This window comes from Salvelinus fontinalis, chromosome 7 (assembly GCF_029448725.1).
Source record: "Salvelinus fontinalis isolate EN_2023a chromosome 7, ASM2944872v1, whole genome shotgun sequence".
In the NCBI taxonomy this organism is placed as follows: domain Eukaryota; kingdom Metazoa; phylum Chordata; class Actinopteri; order Salmoniformes; family Salmonidae; genus Salvelinus; species Salvelinus fontinalis.
In genome coordinates this window covers 11,098,200-11,108,199 of record NC_074671.1, presented here as the reverse complement: position 1 = coordinate 11,108,199, position 10,000 = coordinate 11,098,200, and positions in this window count along the sequence as shown.

Below are 10,000 nucleotides of genomic sequence, written 5' to 3'. Positions count from 1 at the left end.
CAACTCTACCCCTTCCTCCTCACCTCTACATCCCTCCCTCCCACTCAACTCTACCCCTTCCTCCTCACCCCTACATCCCTCCCACTCAACTCTACCCCCTTCCTCCTCACCTCTACATCCCTCCCTCCCACTCAACTCTACCCCTTCCTCCTCACCCCTACATCCCTCCCTCCCACTCAACTCTACCCCTTCCTCCTCACCCCTACATCCCTCCCTCCCACTCAACTCTACCCCTTCCTCCTCACCCCTACATCCCTCCCTCCCACTCAACTCTACCTCCTTATTCCTCACCCCTACATCCCTCCCACTCAACTCTACCCCCTTCCTCCTCACCCCTACATCCCTCCCACTCAACTCTACCCCTTCCTCCTCACCCCTACATCCCTCCCTCCCACTCAACTCTACCTCCTTATTCCTCACCCCTACATCCCTCCCACTCAACTCTACCCCTTCCTCCTCACCCCTACATCCCTCCCACTCAACTCTACCCCTTCCTCCTCACCTCTACATCCCTCCCTCCCACTCAACTCTACCCCCTTCCTCCTCACCTCTACATCCCTCCCTCCCACTCAACTCTACCCCCTTCCTCCTCACCCCTACATCCCTCCCTTCCACTCAACTCTACCCCCTTATTCCTCACCCCTACATCCCTCCCTCCCACTCAACTCTACCCCCTTCCTCCTCACCTCTACATCCCTCCCTCCCACTCAACTCTACCCCCTTCCTCCTCACCTCTACATCCCTCCCACTCAACTCTACCTCCTTATTCCTCACCCCTACATCCCTCCCACTCAACTCTACCCCTTCCTCCTCACCCCTACATCCCTCCCTCTCAACTCTACCCCCTTCCTCCTCACCCCTACATCCCTCCCACTCAACTCTACCCCCTTCCTCCTCCACCCCTACATCCCTCCCTCTCACCTCTACCCCCTTCCTCCTCACCCCTACATCCCTCCCTCCCACTCAACTCTACCCCTTCCTCCTCACCCCTATATCCCTCCCTCCCACTCAACTCTACCCCTTATTCCTCACCCCTACATCCCTCCCTCCCACTCAACTCTACCTCCTTATTCCTCACCCCTACATCCCTCCCTCCCACTCAACTCTACCCCTTCCTCCTCACCTCTACATCCCTCCCACTCAACTCTACCCCCTTCCTCCTCACCCCTACATCCCCCCCTCTCAACTCTACCCCCTTCCTCCTCACCCCTACATCCCTCCCTCTCAACTCTACCCCCTTCCTCCTCACCCCTACATCCCTCCCACTCAACTCTACCCCTTCCTCCTCACCCCTACATCCCTCCCTCTCAACTCTACCCCCTTATTCCTCAACAATACATCTCAAGCCTCTCCCATAGTTACTACAACCCCTCATGTCAACCCCTCATTCCCATTCCTAATCCTAAACCCACCTTCTTACCCCTACCTACTGGCCTAGCACAGTTTTTCAGTTTTTTTGAATATACAACTGTCGTGTAAGCCTATATCCTACCATAGCCGTCCTCACGCTCTCTCGCAGCTTGGCTAGAACGTTTGTGCTGTGTAATACCAGTCTATTAATGCAAAATAATACAATCCACCTTCAAAACAATAGCTCACTAGGGGTTGTTTCATTATGCAGACAATATAGTCTAGCTTATAGCCTATCTAAATAAATACAGTATTTAGCTGGTAGCCTATTATATTAAACATTGGAACTCAGACTCCAATCTGATGGGACTATTCGTTCATCACTTGTAGGCTCACCATTGTTCACAGAAGTGGAGTCGCTTTCATGAGCACCGCTGGGTCTCCGGCAGCCATCAGCTTGGTTATCTGGTAGAGGAGGAGGAGGAGAAGAAAGAGGAGCAGTCACTATTCTGGAGTGGAGGAAGAAGAGGAGGAGCAAGGCCTCGGGCAGTGAAGTCTCTCTTGGGACTGGGACATAGCTAGTTCTAGCCGCTGCATAAGTAGGTCTACTAGCTTCCACCTGCGATGGTGTTGGGTCAGTCAAGGACGAGCTGGGAGCTTTTCTAATCAGATAAAGCTTTTTGGGGTGTTTTTTGTGCACCCCTTCCCCTTTGTTTCTCCATGTTGAAGTACTCACTCTCCATCAGACCTGATTCACCTAACTTTTTTGGGGCTTTTTACAAATTAGCTGAGGAGGCCGAGGCTGGCTGCCTGCGGCACCGTTTAGAAGTAGTCCAATTAGATGCATAACAACTATATTGTCTGACTGAGTCACCTACTACCCATGTAGATTGGACAACACAAACACTTCGCTTGCTACATGTGGAAATTAGAAAGGAGGGTTACTGTCAAAATGATGTATATATATTTTTATAAAATGTAGACATGGGTGTGAGATGATGGGTGGATGGACCCCCAGAGCCTCTTCATCACCCAGGTTGTGACCCCAAACACCCCTGGGATCTCCCCCCACCCCCTGGGTATACCTCTGGTCCTAACTCCTATCCCACTTCTCTTCCGGTGTCCAGTTCCACCCCAGCCTTTGCTTCTCCCAACCTACAGAGTTTTAAATGGCAGCTACAACACCATGGCTATAGATAAACAGCCATGGCCATGGTCAAGCTCAAGGACGTCCTCCAACACAAGACGAGAGGTCAATACGGTCATGGACCTATGGAGCCACTCTATACAAACCTACAAGTAGCCATACATTGACAGACCCATGCACAAACAAAAGGCATCTACAAGCACACACACACACATAATGTATATATAGTGTACACTGCATCACCTCTACCTCTTAGTTTGATACTATTTTGACCAACAAAAAATACATGAAATATGTGTAATTGGGGTGAATGCAGGTGTAGACAGCCTGCTTGTTACTGGAACATCACCCAGGGTCCAACTATAATGGAAAAGACACTGTCACAGCTCTGCGTCACTGCCCTCTCCACTAAAATGGAGGAAAAGGTTCCATATTTATGTGTACTGCTGCAGAAAGATAAAAACCCACTTGTCTCTCTCTCTCTCTCTCTCTCTCTCTCTCTCTCTCTCTCTCTCTCTCTCTCTCTCTCTCTCTATCTCTCTCTCTCTCTCTCTCTCTCTCTCTCTCTCTCTCTCGCTCTCTCGCTCTCTCTCTCTCTCTCTCTCTCTCTCTCTCTCTCTCTCTCTCTCGCTCTCTCTCTCTCGCTCTCTCTCGCTCTCTCACTCTCTCGCTCTCTCGCTCTATCTGTCGATATATTCTGACATCACAGTACGTGTCAGCATGAACAGAAGGGAGAAAGGGAGCGTTCGGCGGTAGTGACAGAATACCTGAATCTGACTCCTTTTAAACAGACAAGAAAAGAGAAATACTGTCCTTCTGTGCATTGAGATTACTGTGAAGGAGTGTGTGGTATATACAACAGAACGCCCCGGTTAAGTCTTTTATTAGGCGTGTTTTCTTCAACTTTACCTCCACAACAACTAAATATAACGTCATATGTTGACTACTGGGACTGAATATGTATATATGTATATATGTATATAATAATATATATATATATGTATTATTGAAGGTACAAATAGGAAAAATGTATCACCAAAAATTATATATTATTATCAATACAATTTATAAATCAGCAATTATCAATAAGATGCATTTATTCAAAGAGGTCACATGAAGAACAACCCCTCATTAAATGTGATATGAAACATACCAATGTCAATACAATTGCCTAGTGTTACTCTGAGATGTATTTGCAATGTAAATTCAATCTGCATTTCTTTCCACAATTCTTTTTAAAAATAATTTCCATTTCATTCATGGGAGAATATTTTTGAAACCAAAATGAACACAAAATATCTTCTGTCCTCAGTTCTCTCTGCAAACCTAATGATAGAGTTAAGATGGTTTGTTCATTTACGTTTTATATCTGCATCAAATCAAATGTACATGTTTGATCTCAGATTGTCCCTAATGGTTAAATGCATTTAATCATGTTCTGAAAATGTACTTTCTATGAATCATTAGCAGTCATGACTTTCATTTATATATATATATAAATATTCTAATGCTTAATTTGTTCCAAAAGACACTGCAAACAAAAACAAATAATGTATACCACAATTAACACGGTGACATACTGTAAGAAACCACAACATTGTGTCATTTTGTGTCCATATACATTTAACTAGAATCTTAAACCTATTTTATTTTGTTAAATATCTAAGCATCACTCCATGTTTGTCTAAAGTCTCAAAAACACACACACACACACATACACACACACACACACACACACACACACACACACACACACACACACACACACACACACACACACACACACACACACACACACACACACACACACACACACACACACACACACACACACACACACACACACACACACACACACACACACACACACACACACACACACACACACACACAGATGTAATAAGGGATTCTCCATTCCTCATTATATACCATTATATGATATCTCCTCTCTCAAATATCTCTTCTCTCTCTCAGATATCTCTCAGATATCTGTTCTCTCTCTCAGATATCTGTTCTCTCTCTCAGATATCTGTTCTCTCTCTCAGATATCTGTTCTCTCTCTCAGATATCTGTTCTCTCTCTCAGATATCTGTTCTCTCTCTCAGATATCTGTTCTCTCTCTCAGATATCTCTCAGATATCTGTTCTCTCTCTCAGATATCTGTTCTCTCTCTCAGATATCTGTTCTCTCTCTCAGATATCTGTTCTCTCTCTCAGATATCTGTTCTCTCTCTCAGATATCTCCTCTCTTCTCTCTATCCACACAGAGCTCAGATGAAGCGTGTTTTCTTCATCGCTGTATGCATGTGTTTGTGTGCCATTATGTAAAACTATGGATTACGTTTCGAATGCGCATGAATCCTTCATTCAGAGATGGGGACCATATACATCCATGCATGTAGAGGTTCATTGCATCTCTCTCTCTGTGTATCCATACATCAACCATCTATAGGGCTATCAGCGACCGGGATGGGGTCTGAAGGAAAAATAAATGCACCCCCACTTAAATCATGCACATAGATTTCCATACATTGGAGGGTCTGGAAAGAGCGTACATCCCCTGATTCTACCCCCCCGCCCCCTTACCTGCAGCGCCTCAGAACAGCCAGCGTGGTAAGATGAATGTGTGTGTCCCAAAGTGTGGGTGCAGGGGAAAATCTGCCCAGCGCTATATTTATCTTCATAAGACCAGAGAGGGGGTGATGGGGGAATGGGAGGTGGAGGCATGGGGAGTGGGAGGATAAGGAATGGGGGTGTATGTGAGGGTGGGGAAGGGAAATGAAGGGGTGGGGAATGGGGTTGTATGTGAGGGTGGGGTGTGGGGTTGGATTTGGGGGTTGGGATGGGGGGTGGATGTGAGGGTGGCGGTGGGGGTTGGGGGGTAGTTGGCTTCTATAAGGGGCTATTGCAACACCTGTTCAACTGCTATTCATGTTTTACGATAATATAACTCAGGCAGAACAGGCCTTAATTCAACCCTGGCAGAACAGGCCTTAATACAACCCAGGCAGAACAGGCCTTAATACAACCCAGGCAGAACAAGCCTTAATACAACCCAGGCAGAACAGGCCTTAATTCAACCAGGCAGAACAGGCCTTAATTCAACCCAGGCAGAACAGGCCTTAATTCAACCCAGGCAGAACAGGCCTTAATTCAACCAGGCAGAACAGGCCTTAATTCAACCCAGGCAGAACAGGCCTTAATACAACCCAGGCAGAACAGGCCTTAATACAACCCAGGCAGAACAGGCCTTAATTCAACCCAGGCAGAACAGGCCTTAATTCAATCAGGCAGAACAGGCCTTAATTCAACCAGGCAGAACAGGTCTTAATACAACCCAGGCAGAACAGGTCTTAATACAACCCAGGCAGAACAGGCCTTAATTCAACACAGGCAGAACAGGCCTTAATACAACCCAGGCAGAACAGGCCTTAATACAACCCAGGCAGAACAGGCCTTAATTCAACCAGGCAGAACAGGCCTTAATTCAACCCAGGCAGAACAGGCCTTAATTCAACCCAGGCAGAACAGGCCTTAATACAACCCAGGCAGAACAGGCCTTAATACAACCCAGGCAGAACAGGTCTTAATACAACCCAGGCAGAACAGGCCTTAAAGGGATAATCCACCAGCAGAAATAAAAACTCCCGTCAATTTGGTGTAAGTTCTGTCAGTTGGGCAAAATATGTTTAACTTCTAAGTAGTCCATCTGTGAGAACCAGGAATCGGGTAGGAATGCGTCATGGATACATTATTCTTGTCAACGGAGATTGGCGATAACACAATCATATTTCACAACACTTAAAACAATTACCTGCATTCTAGATCGCCCAATGAGCCAACAGATGGGCAGGCTTGTCTAGATCACGTCCATCCCTTTATATCATCAGGACAACGTCTATAATTCCTTTAGATGTGCTCAGTCTAAACAGTGTACCAAACTATTCAACTCGGTCTCTCCTCCAAGTTTGTGGAAACAAAGATATTACAGAATGGAGGAGATAGGAATTCCATGGTGCAATGCATAGAGAAACGCCACACTCAACTGACTGTCGACCAATCGCATTCACGTTGTCATGCTGCGTTACGAGGTTGCTAAGCTAGACGTCATGCAATCCCTTCTCAAAGTGAGGGTATGAGTCGAGAAACCTGTCTATTTTCTCTAAAGAATGTTATGTCTCGATTCCAAAGCAATACGATATTACAGAGAACAAGTTAGTTATCTCACATCTTGAAAAGTATTTGCAATGTGGTACTTTTTGGTCATAAAATTCATGCTAATGTTCAGTTTTTAAGCTAGTGCCCAGTTGACTCCAGTTCACTCCTTGAAGGAGAGCTCTCCCAGTAATGTTGTTTTCACATAATCACCCAGAATGCACCGCGTGGCCCATTGACAACTTATGGGCAACGTACACATTGGCCATTAATACGATTCGAATTGAGTTTCCCATCTCCTCAAAAATGTATCTCTGCTGGAAAGCAGCGTTACTCTGCTCCTGCTCTGGGCAGAGACACTGTTTATAGCCCAGTGGCAGTGATGAACTGCTAATGGAATTCGGTGACTAAGACTCCTAAATTGATATTGCAGTTTTTTTAGGCGATTTTACAGCTACTTCACATGCTGATATTGACTTTGGTATTACTGTGTGTAGAGATGTTTTCTAGCTAGCTACCTAGCTAGCCAGCCCAGAGAGAGAGAGAACATTGCATTGTGGGTTTTGGAGTAGCCTTGAGCTGCAACAGATTTCCAAAAGGAATTTTCACATGTTTCTACCAACCTTGTTTAAAGACAATATGAAACGTTTGTTCACAAAACATTTTGTTTTCACATATTAATGTTATTTTACAAGATTTAACACTTTCAATCATAGTGGTGGTGTGGGGTGGAGTATTCCTTTAAATCATGAGCATTGTAATGACCACCCCTTTAACTCCTGAGCATTGTCACTACCATTGTCACTACCAATTCATTTTTATTTGACATATCTCACCCTTAACCCTAAACCCCCTTGAACATGTCGAAATTCAGTCTAGTTCTCCTCCCCTCATCCCTACTCCTCCCAATTTATCAACACAAAAGTTCCACCTGCTTGGCTTTCTCTCTGTCATCTAACTACGAATCTGGAAGACAAAACATCAACCCTCTCCCCCATCACCCCAGAAAGAGAGAAGGGGAGTAATACTCAGGTAGAACGGTTGTCGTGTGAAACAGCATGAGGTATCAATACATATAACGTGTATTCAGGGCTGTAAAAGTGTTAGGCTTTAAAAAGTTGAAAAGCTTTCTCTCTGTCTCTGTCGCTCTCTCCCCAGGCGCCGTATACGGGCCAGCTCTGGGGAGGGATGTTATTTTAGAATTGAAATATTCTGCCTAAGCAGTCTGGCAGTTCACACAGCAAGTCAGCTAGTACACACACACACACACACACACACACACACACACACACACACACACACACACACACACACACACACACACACACACACACACACACACACACACACACACACACACACACACACACACACACACACACACACACACACACACACACAAGCAGTCAGGACTACTCCCCTGTACTCAGATAGATAGGAGGGGAAGATTTGGGAAAGAGAAACACAGACAGACACACGTGTATACAGCAGGTGCACAGACAGACACACGTGTATACAGTATGTGCAAAGACAGACAGGCAGACACACACACAGGAGGAGAGGGGGGGAAGGAGAGGGGAGATTTTCTTTTTGTATTATTTATCTAGGCATGTCAGTTAAGAACAAATTCTTATTTTCAATGACAGCCTAGGAACAGTGGGTTACTGCCCTGTTCAGGGACAGAATGACAGATTTTTATCTTGTCAGCTCGGGGATTCAATCTTGCAACCTTTCGGTTACAAGTCCAACTCTCTATCCACTAGGCTACCTGCCTAGTGGTGGGGGAGATAGGGGAGGGAAGGAGAGGAGAGGGTGAGATGGGGGAGGAGAGGGGGGAGAGGAGGAGATGGGGGAGGAGAGGGGGAGGAAAGGGGGAGGAGAGTGGGGAGAGGGGGAGATGGGGAGGAGAGGGGGTAGGAAAGGGGAGATGGGGGGATGGGGGAGGAGAGGGGAGGGGAGGAGGGGTATATTGGGGTGGAAAGGGGAGATGGGGGAGGAATGAATAGCATGTAAACCTACCAATGGTCTGATAAGGTTACCAGTGTTTGCATGCTCTTTCCCACCCTATCTATCTCCCTCTCTCTCTCTTAATCTCTTCTCTCCCTCCCTCCCTCTCTCACTTCCTCACTTCCTCTCTCCCTCATTCTTTTTCTCTTTGCCCCTCTCTCTCTCTCATTTTGTCTTCTTCCTAACTCTGTTGGCAGGCAGATGTGTTGTCAGTCCTGAGTGATGATGATGTATTAGAGTGGGTATTGGACCAGTAATATGAAACTCTCTCTCTAAGTCCTGGACATCCCATAATGCAATACACAGGAAGCTTTTCAAGTCTCAGCTGTAGCTTCACAAAATGGTCTGTTTTTACTGTTGCAGATTTATGACTATATTGCACATTTTCACATATATAATCACATATGTTGTGTATATTGTATATAATTAATATATTATTGTATATATCTCATATATATGAGAGAGTAATTATTTATGAACTAAGAGTAATCTTGTATTTGCATGTTATCATTTTAATAATTGTATCTCTCAAGTTCAGACTATTATTTGTGGGATGAGTAAAGGTTGTAGAACTCTTAGTTTATTGGTCATAGAAAGCATATTGTCTATTTTGGAAGAGGACTGTATGAATAAAGGTGCCATCTAGAACCTTAAAGGGTTCTTCGGCTGTCCCCATAGGATAACCCTTTGTTTAACCCTTTTTGGTTCCAGGTCGAACTCTTTAGGTTCCAGGTAGAACTATGTTGGGTTCCATGTAGAACCCTCTGTGTAAAGGGTTCTACATGGAACGCAGAATAGTTCTACCTGGAACCTAAAGAGAAAACTTTTTGGAACCCTTTTTTCTCAGAGTGTAGTTGGTTATGAGTGAAATGGTATATGTGACAGCTGCCAAGACAACACAGTTGTTTCTTTGAAAGAGGAGGACTTTCCTTTCTTTGGAGAGAACAGGGGTTGTTTTTCATAGTAGTGTGTGCATTGATGTGTGTGTGTGTGTGTGTGTGTGTGTGTGTGTGTGTGTGTGTGTGTGTGTGTGTGTGTGTGTGTGTGTGTGTGTGTGTGTGTGTGTGTGTGTGTGTGTGTGTGTGTATATTAATGTGTGTACTGTATGTGTTCTGCAGCGTGATCCCGTTACCTGCAGGCTGTGTGTGTGGACATTATGTTTCCCATGAAGCCTCATGCCGGGGCAAATTCATTCTCAGAAGTTACCTGGCGGGAGCTCGTCTTCCCTTTGAAATGGGGCATACATCACGCCCTCTCTCTCTGTAATCAATAAGGCAGGCCGTCCAACCTGGCCCGGGTGTACATAGCCAACCCCCCTGGCACTGCACATGAAGAATTCCAA